Source organism: Papio anubis, chromosome 19, assembly GCF_008728515.1.
Source record: "Papio anubis isolate 15944 chromosome 19, Panubis1.0, whole genome shotgun sequence".
NCBI classification, from domain to species: Eukaryota; Metazoa; Chordata; class Mammalia; order Primates; family Cercopithecidae; genus Papio; species Papio anubis.
The window spans coordinates 40,264,004-40,287,164 of NC_044994.1; the positions used below are offsets into that span (position 1 = coordinate 40,264,004).

Sequence of the window (23,161 nt, forward strand, 5' to 3'; positions counted from 1 at the left end):
CTCTGTGCTCCCTGCAGAGCCATGCCCATGAGCACTGTTCTTCCCAGTCTTCTACTCAGTTGAAAGAAAGCTGTCCCTCGAAGACAGAGATCCAGGCCATCAGCAGGCCATAACCCAGGAACTGTGGGTGGGGGAGGAAGAGGAGGTAGAATACCCATCTGGTGGCAAAACCATTGCATAAACAACTGTCAGGCACCATGTGACTGTGTCTCACAGTTAGCCTGTGTCCCTCCACTGTCATCAGAGCCCAGGGACAGGATGCTGTCCCAGCTGCTCTTGTGTGTCTCGAAACTTCTACAACTCTTTTCAAGTGGCTTAATACTATTTTTTTTATTAAAATTCACTTACTGTACCAAAATATTAAAGGGAAATTGAAGCGATGCACACACTAGAACTACTCCCAGCCCCCACACTTTACTGCTCCTGTATCCACTTCTTAGCTGCCTCTGGGCCTGGATGAGATGCCTCCAATTTGCACATACCTGCAGTAACAGTGGCTCTAGGAGGGTGTCTCCCCAGGGCAAATGGGATTCTGGATTTAGCAGCATGTAAAACTGATGGGCAGCAATTCACAAGAAGGCTTTTGGATTGAATGAGAGGCTGGGTACAGGCAGGAGACAGCAAGACTGATGGTGTGAGTCATCACCGGGCCTGAGAAGCAGGTTTTCATCTGTGGATTAAGCGCTTAGGAGAGAGGCTGAGCACTGTGGGCGACCCAGGCCCTGATGACAAAGTGGGTGCAGGGTGAGGGCAAAGGCTGTGCTGGGCACAGAGTGGCTCTAGTGTCCCAAGGGCTCAGGATGGCTTTAGGGGAGACAGCGTTCTCACCAAGCAGCAGCAGAGACCTACAGATGTGGTGGATACAGCATTAAGGCCTGAACTGACCTGTGCCTGTGGCTCAGTGACATGCTGCAGTCCCTGGTGACTTACAGTCATTACAGAAGGTTTCCTGCGGGTGTGGGGAGGAGGTGCCAGGCTCCTGCAGCTGAGCAAGCTGAGCTTGGAGCCATCTAGATCTGGCTGTTCATGTTGCCGTGACCAAACCTCTCAGAGGCTATGGAAACTGAGATCTTGGACCAATAGCAATGCCAGCACAGCCCAGTGTGGGCACAGAGGTGTGGGAAGCACAGTTCTTCAGGGCCTCAGAACCCAGTCCATGTTGCTATTCTGTCCTGCCCACGTGCAAGCTCCCTGTATAAGGGGCCTCTAAGCAAGAGGCACCATTAAATTCATGGTGCCAGATTGTTGCAGCCAATTCTTCTGAGAAGGCCAAGAGCAGCTGAGGCTGGTGAGGGCTGGGATCACAGTAATCCCTGTGATTACTGACTTAATATGTTACAACGAACTCTGGAGAAATATCTGAAATGGGCAGCAAAATGCAAGGTTGGAGTTCAGGTGGTGGGGAGTGGCCTTCCCAGTGAATGAACCAGCTACTTTGGGCTTCCAGGATTCTTGTCGTGCTGTATATTCAGTCCACCCCAGGAGGAGGAAGAGCTACCCACACCTGAGCCTCCACTGTATTAGCATCATTGTAGCTGCTTAGCAAACAAATGAATGAGGGGATGAGTGAATTAACAGACCAGATGGGAGCTGCTTATGTACTGCATGCACTCTAACTGCCCCTTGCTCCCAACACACACACAAGGAGTTGAAATATTCCCTCTTGGACCCTGACTCCTTGCAGGAGGGGATGTGGATCTATGGGGCTGGTCGAACCTGTCCTTGGGGCTCTGTCTGGAGGGGGCTGACACCTTGGGCTGTAGCATCTCTCTCCTGGCAGCTGTGGGCACCTGGGTGATCTGCCCGCAGACACAGAGAGCAAGCAAGCCTGACACCTATGGCGGTACCTCCACGTGGATCACTGGTTGCTTTGTGATCACCCATCAAGTGCTCAGCTCTATGCTAGGTGTTGAAAGGGGGACAGAGAAAGCAATATACTTCCTCCCTCTAGGAAGTTTACAAACGAATGAGAAAAATGAGCCACTCCAGGTTGCGGAGGGCACAGAGATGAGCCACCCAGATAGTGACCCCAGCTGCTGGGAGCAAGGTCAGCCTTCAGCCCTCAGCTCAGGACAGCCCCATCAGGGTTGCAGAGAGCCACCTGGCCCAAAGTCACGCCTTCCAAGAACCGCACATTCAGTGACTATGCAGGGCATCAGAGGCCTGGGCATTTTGGCCCAAACTGGGACAAACTTGAAGAGGCCCTTTCAGCCCCAGAGGTCCCTGTGGGGTTGGCATAAGTGGTAGGGCTGGCATTGCTGCAGCGTCTCCCTCCCTCCCCCTGCCTCTTGCAGGAGTTGATCCCTTGAACACTCCTAACAAACATCCTGCATGTTAAACTGCTTCCTGGTCGGCTGCCCAGAGAATCCAGCCTTTCAAACAGGGAAGACGATACTGAAAAGTCAGTCATATGGTAACATTCAGGGTTAATTTTGTACTTCGGGCTCTGAGCACTGTAAGAATGGTGAATGTAGAAATAAATGCTGCAGGATGCATCCTTATAATAGAGCTCTCCTTAGAAATGATCATGTATGTTTTTATTAATGAGATTGTAAACACAAACATGTATATTGCAATCTGTTTTTATTAATGTGAAGGGTTGTTTCTCTCATATTTTATGTTCGATGCTCAGCTTTGGGGCTCCTGATGGACAGGAGGTGATGTAGCCTGGGGACAGTGAGATGGTTTTTTTCCTGCAGGGCTCAGCCAGCCAGGAAAAATGCCAATTAAGGCAAAGCTCTCTGGGAGGAATCATTTCAGTTGTCACGTTAACCCCACAACCTGGGGATCACAGGCTGGGTACTATCTCCCCAACTCTCCCAGCAGGCTGGGCCCCTTTAATTGGCATCAGTTACTTTGGGGCATGGTGACCTCTACCTAGAAATGTCGGATTCTCTGGAGGTGATGAAAAAGCCAAGCAAAGCCTGCAGTCTGTCTGCCTGACTGCAACCCTCGGGCAAGCCTGAAATGGGAGGAGGTGGGAATGGGTCCCTCATGTGAATGTGTTAGGAGACACTGAGTAGCAGGTACCTTTCCTGGAAGTCAACAGCACATGCTGGAATAGAATCTGCACCACAGTCCTTAGAGCCAAGCAAAATGCAACCAACTACCTTTGAGGACCATGGTATTTTGTTACTAATTACCTTTTGCACATGCTTTTACTACTCAGTTATTGTTTATTGTATATTAAGTTCATTATCACTTCAGAGGAGCCAGCTGGAAGGGGGTGAGGTGAAGCTGCACGTGCCCCCCCACCCCCCGTCCCTGCTGTTCTGACCTGTGTGAGAATTACCAGGGTCTCTGGGCACTGCAGGGGTTTGGAGATGGTGGGCTGAATGGTTCCAGCACCATGAGATTAAGGCTGAGCACTCACCCTCAGGTAGCTGAGACCTGGGAATCCTAATAGGATGCTGGCTGGCATTTTTGGTTTGGTGTCTGTGAAGTGCTATCTGAGCCAGCCCAGGGGGCTGCAGTTCCTCAAAGAGCAGGGGTGGGTGAGAAAGCAGGAAAGCAAGGACAGCTTTTGGGAATGGACAGGCAGAATTTTAACACTGGTTGGGAGAAAGGCCCTTGCAGTTTTCCCCTCTCTCCACCTCTCTGCTCTGAGGACAGCAGCAGTGGCCAGTTGGGACAGCCAGGATGGAGTCTAGGGCCAGGTCAAGGCAGGAGCAGCAACTGCTGAGCCACACCCTCAGCTTTTATCAGTTGTGGCAGGAGAAACGCCATGGTCACAGGCAGAATGCAGGGGCCACTGGGAAGCAGGGGAGGGGCAGACGTTTGCTGCATGGGAGCTCTGAGTCAAAAACTACTTTCAAAATTATAGCTACTGTGTGCTAGATATATCGCATAATTTATCTTTTTGATCTTCTCATCAGCTCAGAGGACAGCTATGATTATCCCACTGAACAGATAAACAACCTGAGACTCAGAAGTTCCAAGAAGTCCACAGTGACTCAGTTAGAAAGTGGGTGAACTGAGGCTGGAATAAGAATCTAAGTGGATTCTTATCCAGTAAGGGCTTCTGCTGTGGAAGCCGTGGAAGGGATCTAACGCCTGAAGGGAATTCTGGACTAGATAGTGTCCCTAGGAATAAGGTGGCCCCAGCCCTGAAAGGTGCGTCTCCCTCTGGCTGTCTTACAGACATCTGTTTTTGCACCCTTGAGCCACTGGTGTCTGGCTGCCTTGCTAGGGAGCCCCCATCATGGGGTGCATGGACAGTCCTCTCTGCCATGGTGTAAATGGCAACTTACACCATGTTTCAGGATTCTGCTAACCCTGTTCCCCAGACCACAGCAGGCAGGGGAAGGATAACAGAGGTGCTGGCCATAACAATATGATGGCTGGAGAGGCAATGAAGCACTGTGGAGACAGCGTGGTCTTGGGGGTCAGGCAGATTCATATTCTGGGTCCACCATCCATCGGGGAAGAACTTTTAGACCAGGAGGGCTTCTGATGTCCTAACATTGTCTGCCTTGCCCCTCATGAGGTGGCCCCAGTAGACAAGGTGATCTAGGGCAGGTATCCTGCCTGGGTAGCCCCAGGAGACACTGTACAGCATATACACTCTGGTATGGTGTGGCTGCACTGAGGTTGGTAGCCATGCATTCGAAGAAGGCAAGATATCATCGTGCAACTCTCTTTACCTACTGTGCTTTGGGCAAGTGATCCTGGAAGGGCCCTGCCAAGAGAAGGGGAGCTGGCATGCTGGCGGCAGGGTCAGCAGAGAACACAGCGCACCGTGCAGTCAGGCTCCCAGGGAGGGCTGCACATTTGGCCAGGACTATGCTTCAGGGATACATCATTTTTTATATCATTTGATTTCTTCAAAGGGTATCATTTCAAAAATTTACATACAGGTATTTTCTATTTTCCTTTATTACCTCTCATGCTGACTTTCCCTGTTATTATTACCTGTTCTCAGTCTCTGGGAATAATTACTTTAAAAAATCCATTATGAGATAATTCTTCACTATCATTGGTAAATGAGTGAGTCTAAGAGCAGACCAGGATTTTGTCATAGACAGGTTTAAGGAAGGTCTTATTAATCACATCAGAACACCTGTGTCTTTAATATACCCCCTGATACCCTGGGGCTTGAAGACAGCCCAGGGCACCACTCTCCTCTGTCCTTATCAGAGCGGGGCTCTGAGGACAGCCCTAGACAGTGTGACCCCCAGTGGCTCTTGAATTCAATCACCTGGAACTGACTGTGGACTCCAGCCTGTCCTGCCTTCCACAGTGTGTTGCTTAGCTGGTCTCAAAAATTTCAACCCATTCTAGCTCCCTGGGGGAGATGCCCTCATCGGCTTCTCATTACATGGGGACACCTGCTTGCGGTGGGCCATTGTGATGAACCAGGCTTGTTATTTGAGTGGCATGTGACACTTCCATTGCTTTGGGTTTCATCAATCCCTCTGAGGAGAGGTGTGTGCTGGGAGAAACGGGGGAAGACCAGAGCTCTATGCTGAGTTTGTGGAGTTCTTCAACCTGGTAGGGACAATCCTCTTGGGGTCCCTTGTAAGGCTGAGCATTTGTGTGGAGGATCTAAAGTCTTGCTGGCCTCAGGAAACAGAGAAAATGACTTCTACCTTTCTGCCTGGGCCCAGGTCAGAGCGACCATCTGCAGCCTTAGGGCAGGGAAGAAGGGGGAGTGAAAGAAATAGAGATGGGTAAGGGAGGAGGAAAGCGGGAGGGGAGAGAGAACCTTCAAGGTTCAAGGGCAAGAGCAATGAAGAAAGATGTGTGTGGCTCAGAGAAGGTTCTGTGCAAATGGTGAAGGCCACCACTTATGAAGTGTGCACAACAGGCCAGGCACTGATGGCTTTCCTCATTCAGTCTTCACATCAACCCTAGGAGGCTCCATCCCCATTTTGCAAATGAGGAAACTGTAGCACAGAGAGGTTAAATAACTAGTCCAAGGCCACGGAGCCTGCAGATGACAGAGGTAGGACTTGAACCAGGCCCTGATTCCAGAGCCTAGGTGCTAAGAGGCTGTGCCACACTGCTTCATCATCAGTCCCAGCTCAGAGCACCTCCCTGAAGGCACCCCTGAGCCCTAGGTCGAGACCTCCTCCCCCTGCTCTGACATTGAACAGCACCATCTCTCTTGTACCACTCAGCTGAATGTCATGCCTGATTCTACAGAATCTTGCTTCATTTTTACTTCTGGTCTTACCTGGCTAAATGGATGACAACTCTTTAGAAGGCAGGGGCCGAAGACCTGCATGGGTGTCCTACAGGGGTCAGCATGGGGCCCGCACACAGCAGGTGCTGCTTTGTCCTTGTTGATGAGGCATCACCTTCGATGGCCCCCACTGGTTGTGAGGAAGGCCTTGTGGGCCAGCGTTTCTCCTCCAAAGACCCCACTGTTCTCCCCTTGGCTCCCCCCACGTGAGGCTCACTCGGCCTTTCATCCCAGCGTGGGCTTTGGGGTTGGCTGACGCTCAGCTCCTCTGCTCTGCCTGGGGCTGCAGAGAGTTCACCACTGTGTTATTGGAAAAGCTTCCAAGAGTTGGAGGCCAGGTTCACTCAGAGGGTGCGCCACAGGAGTGGGAGAGGAGGGACGGGAGGGAACATGGAGAGAAGCTGTCCCCTCGGCAGGGAGCAGTGGTGGGAGAAGGGAGGGAGAAAGAGGCAGTGGATTTGAGAACCCCACAGCTGCATGTCCACAAGAGCTGGCCAGAGGCCACCCAGCCCAGCCAAGGGGCCTCCTCCCTAAGGCCTGAGTCATCTGGAGGACCCCGTAAGCTCCATCTTTGTGTTCGCTCCATTTGTTCTCCAACCTTCCCTGGGTCATACCTACTGTTACCTTGAAGAGATCCACAGGCCTACAGGAAATCACTCCTGCCTGCCTGAACATCAGCCTCTGGCCTGTCCAGTTCAGCTTGACCTTTGGGAAGCTCCTGGTTCTCCCTGCAATGCCCCGAGCTGACTGTTCCCTGCAAGGTGCCCTCACTCTGGCCCTTCATCCTCCTCTCCATTTAGCCGCCTGCCAGGCTGTTCCCATGCACCGGCCTCACAAGTGGCTAGAAATGTGGCATGATTAAAGTGGTCTAGGAAGTCCCCTTCCCCGAATAAACAGCTGGCCCCATGCACTGCCCATGTCTGACTTTGCTTTTTTCTCGTGCCTGAGTTCCACCATTAGAAATGTGTGCTGGCCAGTTCACAATTGTAAAGATATGGAACCAACGTAAGTGCCCATTGACCAATGAGTGGATAAAGAAAATGTGGCATACATACACCATGGAGTACTACTCAGCCATAAAAAGGAACAAAATAATGTCTTTTGTAGCAACTTGGATGGAGCTAGAGGCCATTATCCTAAGTGAAGTAACTCAGGAATGGAAAACCAAATTCCAAATGTTCTTGCTTATAAGTGGGAGCTAAGCAATGGGTAGGCAAAGGCATACAGAGTGGTATAATGGACACTGGAGACTCAGAAGGGTGACAGTAGAAAGGGGATGAGGGATAAAAAAAACTACATATCCTGTACGATGTACACTACTTGGGTGAGGAGTGCGCTAAAATCTCAGAATTCACCACTGTATAATTCAGCCATGTAACCAAAAACCACTTGCACCCTAAAAGCTATTGAAATAATTTTTTTTTTTTTTTGAAGAAAAAAGTGTGCGCTGGTAAGCCTCCTCTTTCAAATACAGACACCCTGAGAAGGGGACCATGTGGTAGTGAGTGTCTCTTCCACACCTTAATGTGAATTCATGCAAATAACTGGCTTTTCCTAATAACCAGGTTTGATCAGAAAGAGGGGATGAGGTGAGGGGTTTGAAAGGGTGCTGAGAGCTCAGATGGGGTGATTTTGGAACACAGATTCCTGGATGGGTGGGTCTTAGAGGGTGGGTAGAGGAATCTGAGCAGTGTAGGAAAAGCATGAAGATACCAGGGGGAAAAAAAAGTGTGCTGCAAATGCCTGTTTCACTGTCCTCCAAAAACACTGCCAAAGGAGAGTGGGGGAAAACCAAAGGTCAAAGACACATGCAAGGTGGCTTCATAACTTCCCAGTGTCCCCATCTCCGGTTAGAACCAAAGTTTAGGTATTAACTAAGGACATACACACACACCCCACCCCCCACACACACCCCTAGAGAAAGTCCAAAGAAAAACACAGCAATGCTCAGAAAACTACCCCAAACATGTTCCTTTGAAAACTGCCAACTGAGGAGCCCTCCCTGATCAGCCGTTTCCTCTAATTGCAACTTCCACCCTTCTAGAATTTCCCCTCCTCTGCAGGTCCAGCCCACAGAGACATTAATCCCTATTCAAGTGAAACTTCAAGGTTTTTCCTTCTATTAAAAAAACAAAAAACAAAAAACTCTCAAAACACCCCAAAGCAGTGTCTCTAATGTCACCGGTGTGTGCCTTTGCCTGGAAGGGAGGGAGAGGCTCCACTGTATGGAGGCCTGGCCTCAAGTTTCCTCACCTGGCCTCTCTCTTGTTGAAAGGCAGAAATGCGACCCTTGGTCCCTCCTCCACCCCACTTCCCCGCCCCCCGACAGCTTTAATAAACTGTGATTATTTCAGTCCTTACAGCACAGCTGTCCTGTGAATTGTCCAGTCAGTGTTACGGGGTGGAAGCCAAGGGCTGGCGTGTGGAGCTCAGATCTCCGAATAAACCGGCCCTCCCTTTCCCTCCTCTGCCTGCCTGCTCCCTAGCAGGTGGGAGTTGAGGAGGAGGGCGGTCTCTGGCTGAGACCAGGGATGACAGAAGCATTTTCTGAGCAGCCTGCTGATGGCAGAGCCCCAGTAGGAGAGGGTGAAGGAGCACAGCTTGCAGACAGGGTTGGGGTGGAGTCGCCTTACCTACGTGCTGTGAATGCAGGCCTCTCTAAAATTCTCCTTCATCCCAATCAAGGAGCCCTGAAATTGCACCTCTAGAGATTAACCTCGGGCTGCTTCTCTGCTTAAAATGTGCTGGTGCATTATTTGAGGACAGAAATGGAGCTTTAGTCACTTTATCATTTACAGGAGGTGTTTGGGAAATGTTGGTTGAATGAACGAATGACATTCTGGGCTGCTATTAGAAATAATAATAGAAGAAAAGAAGAAAAGGAGCAAAGCGCTGGGGGCTTCAGGAGAAGTGGGCAGGGATGACCCTGAGTGAGAAGGGAGAAGAAAGTGATGCTAGGTCAATCCTACTATATCACAGTTGTGCACACAGCTAGCCAGGGCAACAACACGGGTGATCTGGTCCTTGCCCTTGAAGAGTGTGACTGTCTTACCAAGTAACGGCCATTTGTGCCACTCCGCTCCTCTGAGAAGTTGGGAAAATGGTCCTCAGCACTCAGAATGGTCAAAGCTGAACTTCAGAAACCATCTACTTAAGGGCTCTCTCCATCATTTTCAGCAGCAGAAGCCCTCTTTCATAAACACAATTTTGTGCAGACCCAGACCCATGCAGATCTGTTGTGCTTGAGCCAGCTGTGTGAATCCCTGTGGAGAACACCAGCGTAATCCATCCAACTGCCCATTTCAAGTCGGGAAACTGAGGCACACAGAGGTTAAAAAGTGTTCTCAGACTTCACCACAATCCCCTGCAGGCAGCTGGTGGCCTCCTTTGAGATTCAACTTCAGTACTTCTTGGGTAGGCATGGGCATCTATAATGTTTTATTTATTTTTTATTTTTTTGAGATGGAGTCTTGCTCTGTCACGGAGGCTGGAGTGTAGTGGTCCCATCTTAGCTCACTGCAACAACACCCACCTCCTGGGTTCAAGCGATTCTCCTGCCTCCGCCTCCCTAGTAGCTGGGATTACAGGTGCTCACCACCACACCTGGCTAATTTGTGTGTTTTTAGTAGAGATAGGGTTTCACCATGTAGGTCAGGCAGGTCTCGAACTCCTGACCTCAAGTGATCCGCCTGTCTCCGCATCCCAAAGTGCTGGGATTACAGGCGTGAGCTATGGTGCCTGGCGTGTAATCTTTCAAAAGACTTTATAGGTGATTGCAACATGTAATCAGGTTTAGAAACTGCTGGACTACGGGACTCAGCACTATTTGATGGTGAAGAGTCCATTCACAGCAGAGTGTAGTCCAGGCTGCTCTTGGGCCATACAAGCCAAACTCCATTACAATAACTTCCAGGAAGCACTGGGATTCATTTCTGGTCTTCAGGTTTGGCTACACTGAACATGATGCCATAGAATGGCTAATGACCAGGACTTAGGATGTTCTAATGAAAAGATAATTTTTTAAAAAAATTTTTAAATATTTGGTAGTCTTCAAACTAGGTGAGTTCCTAGTTTGTCTTTGTTAAGAGTTAGTTATCCTGGTCAGTCCCATAGGCATAAAACTGGGATAAAATGATTTCATTGTGGAGCTGAAATATCAGCATGAAATAGAGTACCCAGCCATACAAAGCCAATGTCTTATAGGAATATAGAGGGAAAGCTCAGTATAGAGCTCTAGGACATGCAAAGGAAACACCAGGGTGTGCAGGATGCTCAAGAGGTCTGAATGGCTCTCACTATACCTACAGAAAGCAAGCATGACTGAGCTGATCCCAGAATACTTCCTGGCTACTGCTCCCTTGAGCATATAAACCCTTAAAAATAGGATGGCTACAATAAAAAGGCCGTATTATCAACAAGTGTTGGTGAGGATATGGAGAAACTGGAACCATCACATACCTGCCAGTGGGAATGTAAAATGGTACGGCCACTGTAAAAAAACATTCTGGTAGTTTCCCAAAGGGTAACTATCCAGTTACCACATGAACCAGCAATTCCACTCCTAGGTATATACCCCAAAGAAATGAAAATCTGGGTCCACACAAAAACTTGCAGATGATTGTTCAAAACAGCATTATTTACAAAAGCCAAATATGGAAACAACCTAAATATCCATCATGGGTAAATGGACTTACCCATGATGGGCAAATACCATTAGGAATGGGTAAATAAAATATGGTATATCCATACAAGGAATATTCAGCAATAAAGAGAAATGAAGTACTAATGCATGCTACAAAGCTAATGACTCAAAAGTGGTAGGTTAGTTGAAAGACACTAGTCACAAAAGACCACATATTATCTGATTCTATTTATATGAAAGGTCCAGAATAGGCAGATCTATAGAGACAAAAGGTAGATTATTGGTAACCCAGGACAGGGGCTTGGGGTGAAATGGGCAGCGACTGCTAATGGGTACAGTATTTCCTTTGGAGTAATCAAATACTATAAAACTCATAATGGTAATGGTTACACAGCCCTGCAAATATGCTAAAAACCATTGAATTTACACTTTAAATGGGTAGATTATACGCCATGTGAATTACATCACAATAAATCTTATTTACTGTTTTATTAAGAAAAACAGAAACAAAACAAGCATTAGAAAAGTTTCTATTGCTTAGGTTCTATCTAATAGACGCAGCCTCTGCTAGACTTCCCTAGGGCTTATGGATGGCAAGTGTCAACAGGAGCTGAGACCACTGTCATCTCTCCAGTGACCCCTTCCAGTGGCTCCAGAAAAACCAATGGACCAAACTGTTGTCTCCAGAAACAATTTAACAGAATTGTCAGCCAGAATCCACAGCCAAGAAAGCAATAGCCCTGCATGTACGTGTACAACGCATATGTGTAGGCAGCACAGATTTTCCTGAAGGCCAAGTCCAGTTATATGATATCATTTGGGAGGGTCACATGTACATTTGCATCTGGTTTGCATCTAATTTGGAAAAGCCGACATAGATCGTGTACCATATTATTAGGTAATTTTTCAAGTTTGGAGTCTCAGAGTTGCTCCACTCAATTTGTTCAGTGGATGGACTCAGTTATTGACTGATGAATTACAGCTTGCTCTGGGGTTCCTGGCCTAGGAGGGGCAGCCTGTGGTCATGCACGCTTTCCTGTTCTGTGCTCCATGCACACACAAGCCAAGCCACCATTGGGGGGCAGCTCTTAACCCACAGGGAGAGCCTCCTTCTCACTAGCTGGCTTCCAGCATAGAGGAGGGAGGTGCATGGGTGAAGATGAGGTGGAGGGAGCCCACTCTAGCTGATCCCCTTCCAAGCAAGGCCTACATGGAGGGGGCCTTCCAAATGGAACAAAAGGGAAAATGACAGAAGAGAGCAAGCATTCCTATTTATCTAAACACAGGATCTAGATGTACAGCGGGAAAGTGAAATTATGCTGCAATTTTGAAAGTCATCCACTGAAGATAAACTCTCCTTTCAAAGGAATTACTCATTTCACTCCATCATGATACCTCAGGGTCTATCAGTATTCAAATTTATTAAGCAATAACATGCAGAATGCATGATATAAAAGGCCTGTTTCATCACCCATTCCCCACGCTATTTTTTTTTTTTTTTGCCAAGTCATGAGAAGTGCAGCAAGTTAAAAATCAAACAAAAACTAACAAGCACATACACACAAGATGGAAAAGAAATCCTCCATGGAAGTTACTATGAAACAGGCGGCTTTAGAAAGGAAAAACACAATCTCTGACTAATATGAAGGAGACTCCAAATTGCTCTTGGCAACAATCTCTCAACCCGATTCCCCTCCCTCTATTCATCTCCACAGTTCCCAGCCAAAGGAAAATAAACTGAACAGCTCTCTCCCCGGCCCAACCTGTAGGGCTGCCTGGCTGAGCAAGGGCTGAGCAAACAAACATCCCCATGCAATTATACACCTGTGTAATTGCTGTAAACACTGGGACAGCCAGCCGGGTGCTCACTGCCCTTATCAAGCTGATTATCTCAATATTGGGGGAAAATGCCTTTATTCTGGCAGACGACATCAAGGTAGTATGCAATATGATCTTGTGACCTCAAACCCAGGAATTTTTTTTTTTTTTTTTTTAAAGAAAAAAAAGAAGAAACAAATTATTCTTCTAGCAAGAGTCAGTAACAATTCTGGGGAAGGAAAGTCCCAGAGCATCACTCAGATGGGTAATAGCTTCAAGGCAAGATTTATCAGTTCACCTTCCTCACAAAAGTGATAGTTAATTTTAGAGGTAGTTATCTTACACCTATTACACCATTCAGGATGGAAGGAGAGTTAACAGGCCAAACGCCCCAGATTATTTATGGCTGCTCTGTCTCAAACATCCATCCAACACCATTCTATTAGGACAGATATGTCTGGTCAGCTAAAACGAAGGACAGGATTCTCAGGAAATGGCATTGTAAGTGGAGATGTAAGTGGATGAAGGGTCTTTCAGTTGAGTCCTAAAACCGCCCCAGAAGGCCAAGATGAGCTGCTCTGTGAACCATGTATGGTCTAGAGACTTGGGTTCTAGTCTTGGCTTTGCTACCAACAAGTCCTGTGAATGTGGACAAGCTTCCCTCCCCAAGGTTAAGGGCAGGCGCTTGAAGCTGAATTCGAGTCCTATGAAAATGCCATTCTGGCCACCAGGAAGTGGGCAGATGCATCAGGAGGATGACACCCTGGGACAGTTCTCAGTCTGGCCAGCACTGATCCAAAGAGATGCCAGTCCTCTCAGAAACTGTTTGAGCTGCTTCTTGTCATCTCCAGCTGGCAGGTGGCAAAAGTGCAGACTCTTTGAAACCCACAACTGTAAACCCTAAATGAATAATCTGAACAGCAGGGGCTCAAACGGCTTCCTGGGCACTTGGGGCACAGGCTGACTGTGTTGTATGCACTCCACTGCATTCCCTTGAACCAGGGACAAGTCCTGGTAACTGCAGCATGGAGACTCCAGTTATTTTAACTTCCCCGCTCCTTTCTCTCCTTCCTTCTCCCTCTCCTCCTCTACATCCAGGCCTCCTGCTGCTGCTTCTCAGCAGCAATGCTTCCCAGGCTCCTTCCTGGGCTCCATCTCACTTCATCCAACCCTTTGAGGGTTGCACTATTACTACTACTATTCCCATTGACAGAGGCCAGAGATCCGGTCTGATTTCACTTACTGATGTATGCCCAGCACTTAGCATGGTACCTGGACACATACAGTAAACGATACAACAGTGTTGAATAAATGACTGATTGTTTGGAAAGACAATGACATTCAAAAAAAGTTAATATTAAATGTAACACATACTATTTTCTGTTGTACTGTAATTATACCAGGGTGATTCCTGTCTCCCAATTAAAGTGTAAGATTCTAAAACATGTGGGGTACAATGAGCGGCTTTGAATCCTGCCTCTGCTACTACCTGGACAATGTACTTAATCCATTTGAGCCTCAGTTTCCCTATCTGCAAAGTGGGGCTAATGATTCATATCTGATGTGACCTAATATGAGTCTTTTTTGGGAGAGTGGTTTCTTTGTCTATGCAGCTCAGGTTGTGCCTTAAGGGGGAGGACGGCACTGGGGCTACTTTCCTTTCCTAGAGTTTCACCCATTGGGGGTTCCTGAGCCTTTCTAAGCCCAGAGAGGATTTAACTGGGTGAAAGAAGGGGGACAGAGGGAGTGGAGCTGAAACTTGAACCTGGCAGAGCCTTTACCACCTCCAAGCCAGCGCGCCCCTCCCCCTTCCAAAAAATCTTCATCTCATCTGGAGAAACTGCCCGCTTGTTTCAATCACTTCCTTTCCATTTTCAAAATTCCGCATTTAGAAGAACTGGAAGTGGTCTACCACTAGCCGACCAGTAAGTCGCTGGAGTGGGGCTTCCTTCTGCGTGGAGCTGGGTACCAGCTATTAAAAGAAAGAAGGCAGCCGCCCGCTGCCTACCCGCCTGTCAGCACACAGCCGGGACAACGGAAGCCAGGAACAGAAAGGAACGACCCCGGAGCCCTCACCACAGAGCACGGAGTGGTGCACCCGACGACGCTCCATGCTACGCGCAGGGTGGGCGGCGGGGGCTCTGGGTGCTGGGATGGGGGGAAGCTCTCTCCATCGTTCTTCCCAGGCCAGCCCTGTGGCGGCTGCGCCCGCCTGCAGGAACTCAGGCGCTCCAGAGGGTGACGCGGGCCCGGGCGCCCGCGGGAGTAGGGACGCACGGGGTCAGTACTTACGCGCCACCCACACCGGGCCGCCTCCGGAGCTGGAAGACTTGCCTTCCAGCTCGACTCGCCTGCTCGGGTGGGAGTGCTCCCCATCCACTCGCCCCCAGGTTGGCGCTCAGGGAAGGGCCCCCCACCCACCCAGTTCAGCCCGCGATTCAAGCCCAGGGACCTGACGGGACTCCCGCCGCGCGCCGAGCTGGACTTCTGCCAATCGCTCCTTTAATTTCCACCCGTATCGCCGGACCTCGACTTCAGCCAAATTGCCATGGCTTTTGTCCCCCCTCCCACCCGCCCCCAAGTTTTTCATCTGACGCTCGGGAGAACCAAGCATTCTTGGGGGAGACAATTTAAACTACCAATGTACACCCGCAACTCCCTCTCGGAGTGCCCTTACGTTCCTTCCGCTGGCCCCTCGCCCCAAAGGAGCCCGCTGGCGTGGGCCAGCGGTAATGGGGCAGCGGCAAGAGTTGCTCTCTGCAGAGTTCCAGATCCTCTCTCCTATTTCGGGGGAGGTACGCAGCCCCACGCCCCGCAGGAGCTCCGGCGAGGCGGGGGTTTGAACGCCTTGCGGACGCCGCCACCCGCGCCAGCCGGAGCCGCCCCGCGGCCACCCGGCCACAGGGTCCCCGCAGCGTGTAGCGAGAATGCCCGCAGCGCCCGAGCTCTCCCGGCCGCCCGGAAGGGCTTCCTCCCCACCCCCTCCCCACGGCCCGGCCGCTGGGCTCCCCAGAGCCCCGATCCCAGCCCCGAGGCAGTCCGAGTCCGACGCAGACCCACCTGGGCGCCCGGGGGACGCCGCGCTGGTGCCCGGGCAGTGTCCTGAGCGCCGCCAGGGTCCCAGGCTGGGAATCCACGCGGTCGCGCTGCTCGGGGGAGCCTGCCGCAGCCGGCGGGAGGTTGTCATTGATTCGTGCTGGGCGAGTTAAGCCATTCCAGGAGTGGTTTTGAGCGAGCACTCCCTCCCCTCCCTCCAACCAGAAGTATTTGGCCGGGAGCCCCTTTGGTCCACCTGTACTGTCAAGCGCAGGACAGGACACGATCTCACCACTCGCGCTTTACGCTTCACTTTATGACACCAAATTAAGCTCTTTGGAAAAGGTAAAGCAGAAATAAAGGCAAGGGCGGTGGAGGAGCTTTTCTTGATTTTCTTTTCCCCTCTTTTCTCCTGGGTTCCTCCGTTTTGTTTTTTGTGGGTCCCCCCCCCCTTTCTCTAGTACTTCATAAAATGACTTACCACTTATCTCAAAGCAAGGGAGGCTTTTTATTATTATTGTTTTATTCAATTCAGCGTGTCTGTCTTTTTAGAGGCAATTTTATTTCCATTTGCCTGAAACCTAAGCCCAATAAAATTACTAGAATTATATGTTTTCTCCTTACAGGGTCGTGAGTGTAACTTAACCAAATCAAACACTGCACAGCAATCCTTTAAGTAACAAAAAAAGAGGGAGTGCAGGAAGTAACCACAGAACTGCAGCTCCCTCCTCCGCTGGGGGTCATGAGACCTTGTGGGTAGGACCTACAGACACCCCTTCCCCTCAAACAAACACATATCATGCAGGCTGACTCAGAAATGCCAACCGGAGGTTCCAGCAGCCCACACTGGGGTGGGCCAGCCACCAATCACAGAGGTGTGGCCAAACACCCTCTCCCAGGCCTTTCCTTCAAACCTCACACAAACCTTCCCTTCAAGCCTTCTTGAAAACTGCCACCTGGGAGGCTCTGGCCAGCTGGGTGCTGTCAGGCCTCTTTTACCCTGGAACTGACTGGTCACCCGGAGGAAATAACCATTAACGCCTTGATACCTCTGCTGACTGTTCTCAGAAATGGGGGGAGAGCCAGGGGAGCGAATCTTTCCTTTTGATCATCTTCCCCCCGTGTCATAGAAAACAAGCACAAAACAAAGGAGTCCAATGAGGTGCTTGGCCTTCCGTAGCCTCTGCCACTCTTCCTGGGCAGGCCATGAGCCTTAAAGCATCCTGAAACCAGAAGTAAATCTCAAAGGTACATTGGCCATGAAGGTCCAGGGATGAGGTTGTGATTTGCAGAATCCCAGAAAGATGGTACAGACAAAACTATCTCCTCCAACAGGTGCCCCTTGCCTGAAATTCCAATGTTACAGATTCATTCCTTCTTGGGATATGCCCTGCAGGAAGCCTGCCCCAGAGAGGCAGGCAAACTTGCTTCAGGAAGGCAGGAAGGGTCAGGTCTGTCTCTGTGGTTCCCTGTAAAACTGTGAATACCCACCGCTGCAGGCAGGGGAGTAGGCGTCGCCACAACGGACTAGAATGCATCTGTCAGACTCTCCATGCTGTGGAAAGAGGGCTGTGGACTGCTGCGCCAGGGGAGAGAGAGGCTGGGCGGCCAGGATGTGGTGGGAAGAGGCTGTTAGGTCAGGGAATTGGGTGCTGAAGGGAAGAAGTGGGGGTGCTTCATCAGAGCAGGTGGACAGTTTCCAAGATTGGATGACTCCATAGCTTTTTATCAAAAACCAGGTACTCCCGGAACACCCAAGCCAAAGACTGAGAAGTCAAATCCCTTTGTCCACAAAGGCACTAGTTAAATATCCAATGAAGCGTAACTCCACACTCCACTCCCAGACCCAGGAGGTAAAGGTGCCAACACATGACCTGGATGGAATCAGTATGAATCCAGAAGTGTTTGCTGAGTGCCCATAAAGGGTTTGCCTCAATGGCCTGGGTGGAGGTGGGGTGGGTGCAGTGCAGTGCCAACCTTGGAGCCTCTCATCTTGTGGAGCAGATAAAGCACAGGCGGACTGGACAGTGGGGCAAGGTGCATCCACCACCCCGTGGGTGCATAAGGAACAGGGCAGTGCTTTTGCAGAGCAGTTAGTAAGGCAGGCTCACAGGGACCGGGCTCCAGGAGGAGTGAGGCTGTCTGGCCTGGAAGATGGTGCTGCAGGGAGCAGGAGAGGAGGGCATGTCAGGTGGGGGAGTGGAGGCAAGAGGGGGAGTCACGGAGGAAAGCCAGCAGCTGGCCTGGCTCAGAGGGTTCTCTCAGTGGTTACGACGACGGGAGGGGGTCTATGGGGTAGAGCCAGTTTATGGGTACAGCTTCCGGCTGAAAGGAAAGAGTACAGGGCAGGGCCTGATTTGGAGAGGAGGAAGGATGGGAGCACCTTTTCCAATCCAGCTGGAGCGGGATGTGGGAGGGAAGCTGTAGGGAGGGGTGTGCAGAGTTGAGGTGCCCAGCCCAGCCTACCCCTAGGCGGCTCCTCCTAGCCAGGGCTCCAGCCCCTGGACTGGAAGGAGTGTCTGGGTAGGCTATGGGTGGTGCCAGGGCCAATGATATTGCAGCCAAGAGCCTGGGGAGAGCTGGCTGCTGTCCAGCCCACCGGCTGGGTCCTGCAGTGGACAGTGAATGCCACTCCTCCCTCCCCCTAATCACTGTGTGTATGTGCCCTGCTGGGACACACCCTTTGGAATGGCTCTGGGCACAAAGTGGGGAGCGCCGCCCCACCAGCTCCAGCCTCCCTCGGTGCCAGCTGCCTCCTGGGAACAGGAACATAAAGCAGTCTCAGTGAAGTGGGTGGGGAGAGGGGGCTGGGGGAGGCTCCCAAAGCCACCCACAGAAGGGGCTCTGGGTGCACCAGACTCCAGATCTGAGTGTGCATCTCCTTTTGGGTCCGGGTTCCTTCCTAGGCCCTCTTTGGCCTTCTCCTCCTCCTCCTCCTCAGCTCCCTTCCTCCAGCCCTAGCCCTTCTCAGCCCCTACCTCTGGCTCCCCGCCTTCCCAGTTCAGGTCAGCCAGAGCACGTGGAAGCCGGCTGGCTTCACAGGGCAAGGCTGCCCTGACTTTCACAGCTGGCTCCAAACTCAACAACTCACTCGTGTTCCAGTGAGGATGAAAGCTCCTACTTCAACCACCAAGCATGGCTCAGAAGGCTAAACAGAAGCACATAAGCAAACATGCTACTGTCTTAACTTGAAACCTCAGCAGGGCCTAGTCATCGGCTGGGGTTGTGATGTAGGCACACAACAGCTTTGTGCCCACAAGCACACACAGATACAGAGTGTCTGCACACATGTGCATAAAGAGGCAGACACATGTATGAGCTCTGTGATCTGCAGAGAGTAATACTAATATTGATGAGGGCCTCTGCCCTCACTCCTTGCAACCACACGGTGAGGTAGATCTTGTTATTTCCTCCATCTTACTGATAAGGAAACTGGGGCTCAGAGAGGTTTCACAACTTGTTTAAGGTCCCACTGCCTGACATATGATAAAACTGGACATCACACTCCATCTTTGTGATTCTGGTGACCCAAGGCAACCCTGGGGTTCAAGCTCTGGCTCTTTGTCTGGTTCATACACTTGGTTTCCTAAGGGGCAGTGTGGTTTGCTGATGCATGCCTCAGTTTCTCCTTCTGAACAAGCAGGGTAATGACTCTTCCTGAATCTGAGGGTATTGTTAGGCAGAAGGAGGCTGAGATGGAGGTTGGCCTTTGGTAGAGTGCTGAAGCAAGTCATCCTAGAGGATGTGCAGACACAGGATGAGTGGTACTCAAGCCAGAAACTCAGCGCCACCCTTGCTGCCTCCCTCTCCTTCCTGGCCCCCACCCCCGCCCCCAGCCAAACCATCCACCAGCGAGTCTGTCTCTAAAATAGAGCTCGAACCTACCCTCTTCCTGCCACCTCTGCCACTGCCGCCCTTGGCCGAGCCTCTATCCCCTCTCACCTTGACTTCTGCAGGCACCTCCTAAGTGGTCTCTCTGCCCCATTCCTGTCCTGCTCCTTCAGCCCAAAGCCACACGACTGCCAAAGCAATCCACTTAAAACAGGCATCTGGTCCTGTCATAGGGCACTTACATGCACTTTATACTACTCACCATAGCCCGCAAGGCCCTTCTCTCGCCAAACTCCCCGCACCCCATACTTCAATCACAGACAGGCACCCCTCCTTCCTTCTCCTTCCTGCTGTGGGACTTGGCTTATGCAAATTTCCCAGGCTGAAATGCTCCCCCAACTTTGGGTCTTGCAGGAATGTCACCTCTTCAGAGAGGGCTTTCCTGACCACAGATAAATTAGGATCTTGTAGCCCATTATCTAGCTCAGACCCTTGATCAAAGGATTCATGCTTGCATTGATTTTATTATTTGACGGTCCCTCCCACTAGAATGTAGGCTACTTGAGGGCAAGGACCCATGCATCTTTTCTTACTGTATCGTGTCTGGTATGTCATTGGCCCCAGGCAGGTATGTGTGGAACAGGTGTTTATTGAGAGAATCCTAGATCTGGGAAACAGAAGGACTGGATCTTGTCTTGATGAAATTCTTCCATTGTAGAGAAAATTTGTGAACCAGCGGGGAAAAGTAATAGGTTAATATTTATGGCATCATGGTGGCATGGGCAGTGGGTCAGTCTTTCTTTTGCTGGAGTGAAGATTTCACACTGTATTTAACAGGCTCCACCTGTCATTCCTCCTTGTATTTCTTGGATGCTCAACAAATGTTTAATTGAATTTTGAGGAAAACTGAAAGAAAATGCAACCAGTTCAAGGGAGGAGGGACATACCAAGCATTTTCCTTCGTGGCCCCTCTGGCTTCCTGTCCAATCACAGGCTACGACCTCACCGTTCTGAAGTCCACTGTTTGTATATTAGCACCTGTGGATTGTAATGGCATGGCTCTATCACTTTCATCCACAGATCAGATTTTATTGAAATGTATTAAATGGCAATTTGAAATAACAATACATTGCTGTTTAGCATCGAGAACAGACAGGGAGCCACGAACTGAAGCTAAGCTACACTTTAACAGCCCTTTATTTGGTCACCGAGTTTACCCAAATCTGTTAGTTGCCAAGGCTACATACATTTCTGCTACTGTGTTTTAGGGGGGCGACCCAGCCATTTGGAACCTATCAGCCATTTGCCAAACCCCATCAAACTCCTCCACTTCTTCCAGAACATAATGATGATGCAGAGAAACGGAGTCCTTTGGCCTTACTGGCCTTTGGCTGCCCTGTCCTGCAGGGGCTGCAAGGCAAGGAAGGGCAAGGAGCTGTGGCCCCAGAGGGAGGACTGGGTGCTGGCAGAGCCTGCCTCCCATTTAGGAGCACTCGGAGACCAGCCAGTGCTTGTCCGAGGCCCTGGGGAACCTCCGAGGAGGGGGTGTGGGCCAAGCACAGGTGCTGGGTTGTTCTCTCTGCGGGAAAGTACCCTGCCAGGCTGGGGTGCAGGGCAGGACTCCGAGCCTGGCTGGCTGCACAGTAGGCTGTGCAGGGTCCCAGCCCTCTGCTCACAGCCTGAGGGCCCCAGGGCTGCCAGGGCCTCGCCCTCCTCCCAGACTGTATCAGGTAACACCATCAGGCACCCACTGTGGGAGGAGGGAAGGGTGCCAGGCAGGAGCTTCAGCTAAGCCTGGCTTGTGGGGAGGAGTGGGGGGTGGCTGGGCCTGTCCCCATGGATCCCAGAGGAGGAGGGCTTGGTCAGAATTTGGTCAAGGTGGGATAGTGGCAGGAAAGGGGGTGGCACCACTAGCTAGGGGAGGCAGATTCCCTCTTCTCTTCCTTCCTCCCTCCCTCCTTCCTCCACTCCTCCCTCTCTCCCTTCTTGACTCTTCCTTCCTATTCACCTTCCTTCTCCCTTCCTCTTCCTTTCACTCCTCTCTCCCTTCCCTTCACAGGCATGTACTACCTATTCTGTGCCCCACGCTACTCCAGGCTTTGGCTATAAAGTGGTGAACAATCCACATGGTCTCCACCCTTATGGAGCTGACCTTCTTCTAGAAGGGGAAAGATAATAAACAGATAAACATCTACCATGAACTCAGGTGGGTGAGTCCAGATCATTCAGCCCCATCCTTAGGCAAACCACTTTTCCATCTCCAGCAGCCTCTCACCTCATTTGCTTCCCACCCTCAGGGGCCAGGAGCAGCATTATAGCTCCCATATACAGTGAGGAAGTGGGGCTGAGGGTGGGGAGGCGACTTGCCCGAGGTCACACTGGGGGCACAGGTAGAGCTGCTGCAGTGGAACCTTGGCCACCTGCCTCCCAGGAGAGTGCTCCCTTCCTCCAGCAGGGTCACTGGCACTTACCTCCAAAGCAGGAGAGATTTAATTCTGTGCTTCTAAAGACACTTTCTGTTTTTAAGAAAATATTTATGCACAGAAAACTAAGAAAAAAAAAATGCACTACGAACCTTACCCTAGGACAAACAACTAATTCATTTTATATTAAATTAGCACTTACTGTGTGTAAGACAGGATCCCTGAGGGTCTAGGCAGCCCCAAGAGCTGAGGTCTGGCTACATTAGCTGCAAACTGTCACCATGACCCACAATCCCTTTGTCAGCTCCAAAGAGCTGACAAAGACTCTCTCCTTCAATAAACCTTAGACAGGTTTCTCTGAGCCCCTCTTGTCCTTGGGCCCTGTCTTTGGCCGGCCTAGTCCAGTTTTAACAAAAATGCTGCTAAGTCAGGTTAGCAAGAATCCCCCATCCCTTGATATCTAATCATCTTGACCTGCTGGCCTGCCTTCTGCAAGAATCCTGTTAAGTCAGTTCAGCGAGGATCCCTCTACCTTTGATGTCTCCTCTTGGTAATTTTCCATCCACTCACCACCCTCTGCATCTTGACTATAAATCCGTACTTGTCTTTGTATTTGGTGTTGAACCCGGATCCCTCTCCCCTATTGCAGTACAGCTCAACTCTGAATATCACAATGACAAGCGGGGGTACCCCTATGCAATCGTTCTGAATAGTCTTTAGGCCAGGAGCGGTGGCTCACGCCTGTAATCTGAGCACTTTGGGAGGCTGAGGTAGGCGGATCACTTTAGGTCAGGAGTTGGGAGACCAGCCTGGCCAACATGGTGAAAGCCCCGTCTTTACTAAAATACAGTGGGACATGGTGGCGCCTGCCTGTAATCCCAGCTACTTGGGAGGCTGAGACGGGGAAAGAATCGCTTGAAGCTGGGAAGGGGTTACTGCAGTGGAAATAAGACCTGTGCCTACACTCAACCTAAAGCGACAAACCCAGTTTCACAACCTCAAAATTTACCATCTGCTTTCTTCCCTCGCTCAAAACTTTCCTCTTTAGACTTAAGAGATCTCACATCCACTGAGCTGGAGTGCAGTGGCACAAACAGGGCTCTTTCCTGCAGCGTCAGCCTCAGGCTCAAGTAATCCTCCAACCTCAGCCTCCCAAGTAGCTGGGACTATAGATGCATGCCACCATGCCATTAATTTTTTATTTTTAGCAATGCATGAACTTTTGCA

At 50.4% G+C, this 23,161-nt stretch overlaps 1 protein-coding gene across 2 annotated transcripts in view; it reads right to left on the reverse strand.

Annotated features, from left to right (window-relative positions):
* The window catches only part of ZBTB7C (zinc finger and BTB domain containing 7C), a 312,925-nt gene that overhangs the window by 93,369 nt on the left and 196,395 nt on the right, over positions 1-23,161 (reverse strand). Inside the window, exon 1 of one of the 2 annotated variants that reach the window (XM_003914358.5) lies at positions 15,705-22,743. The exons of the other annotated variant lie outside the window; for it this stretch is intronic. The gene's annotated coding sequence lies outside the window, so the exon portion shown is untranslated. Of the gene's footprint in view, positions 1-15,704; positions 22,744-23,161 lie in introns of those variants that run through there. 2 annotated transcript variants of the gene reach the window in all.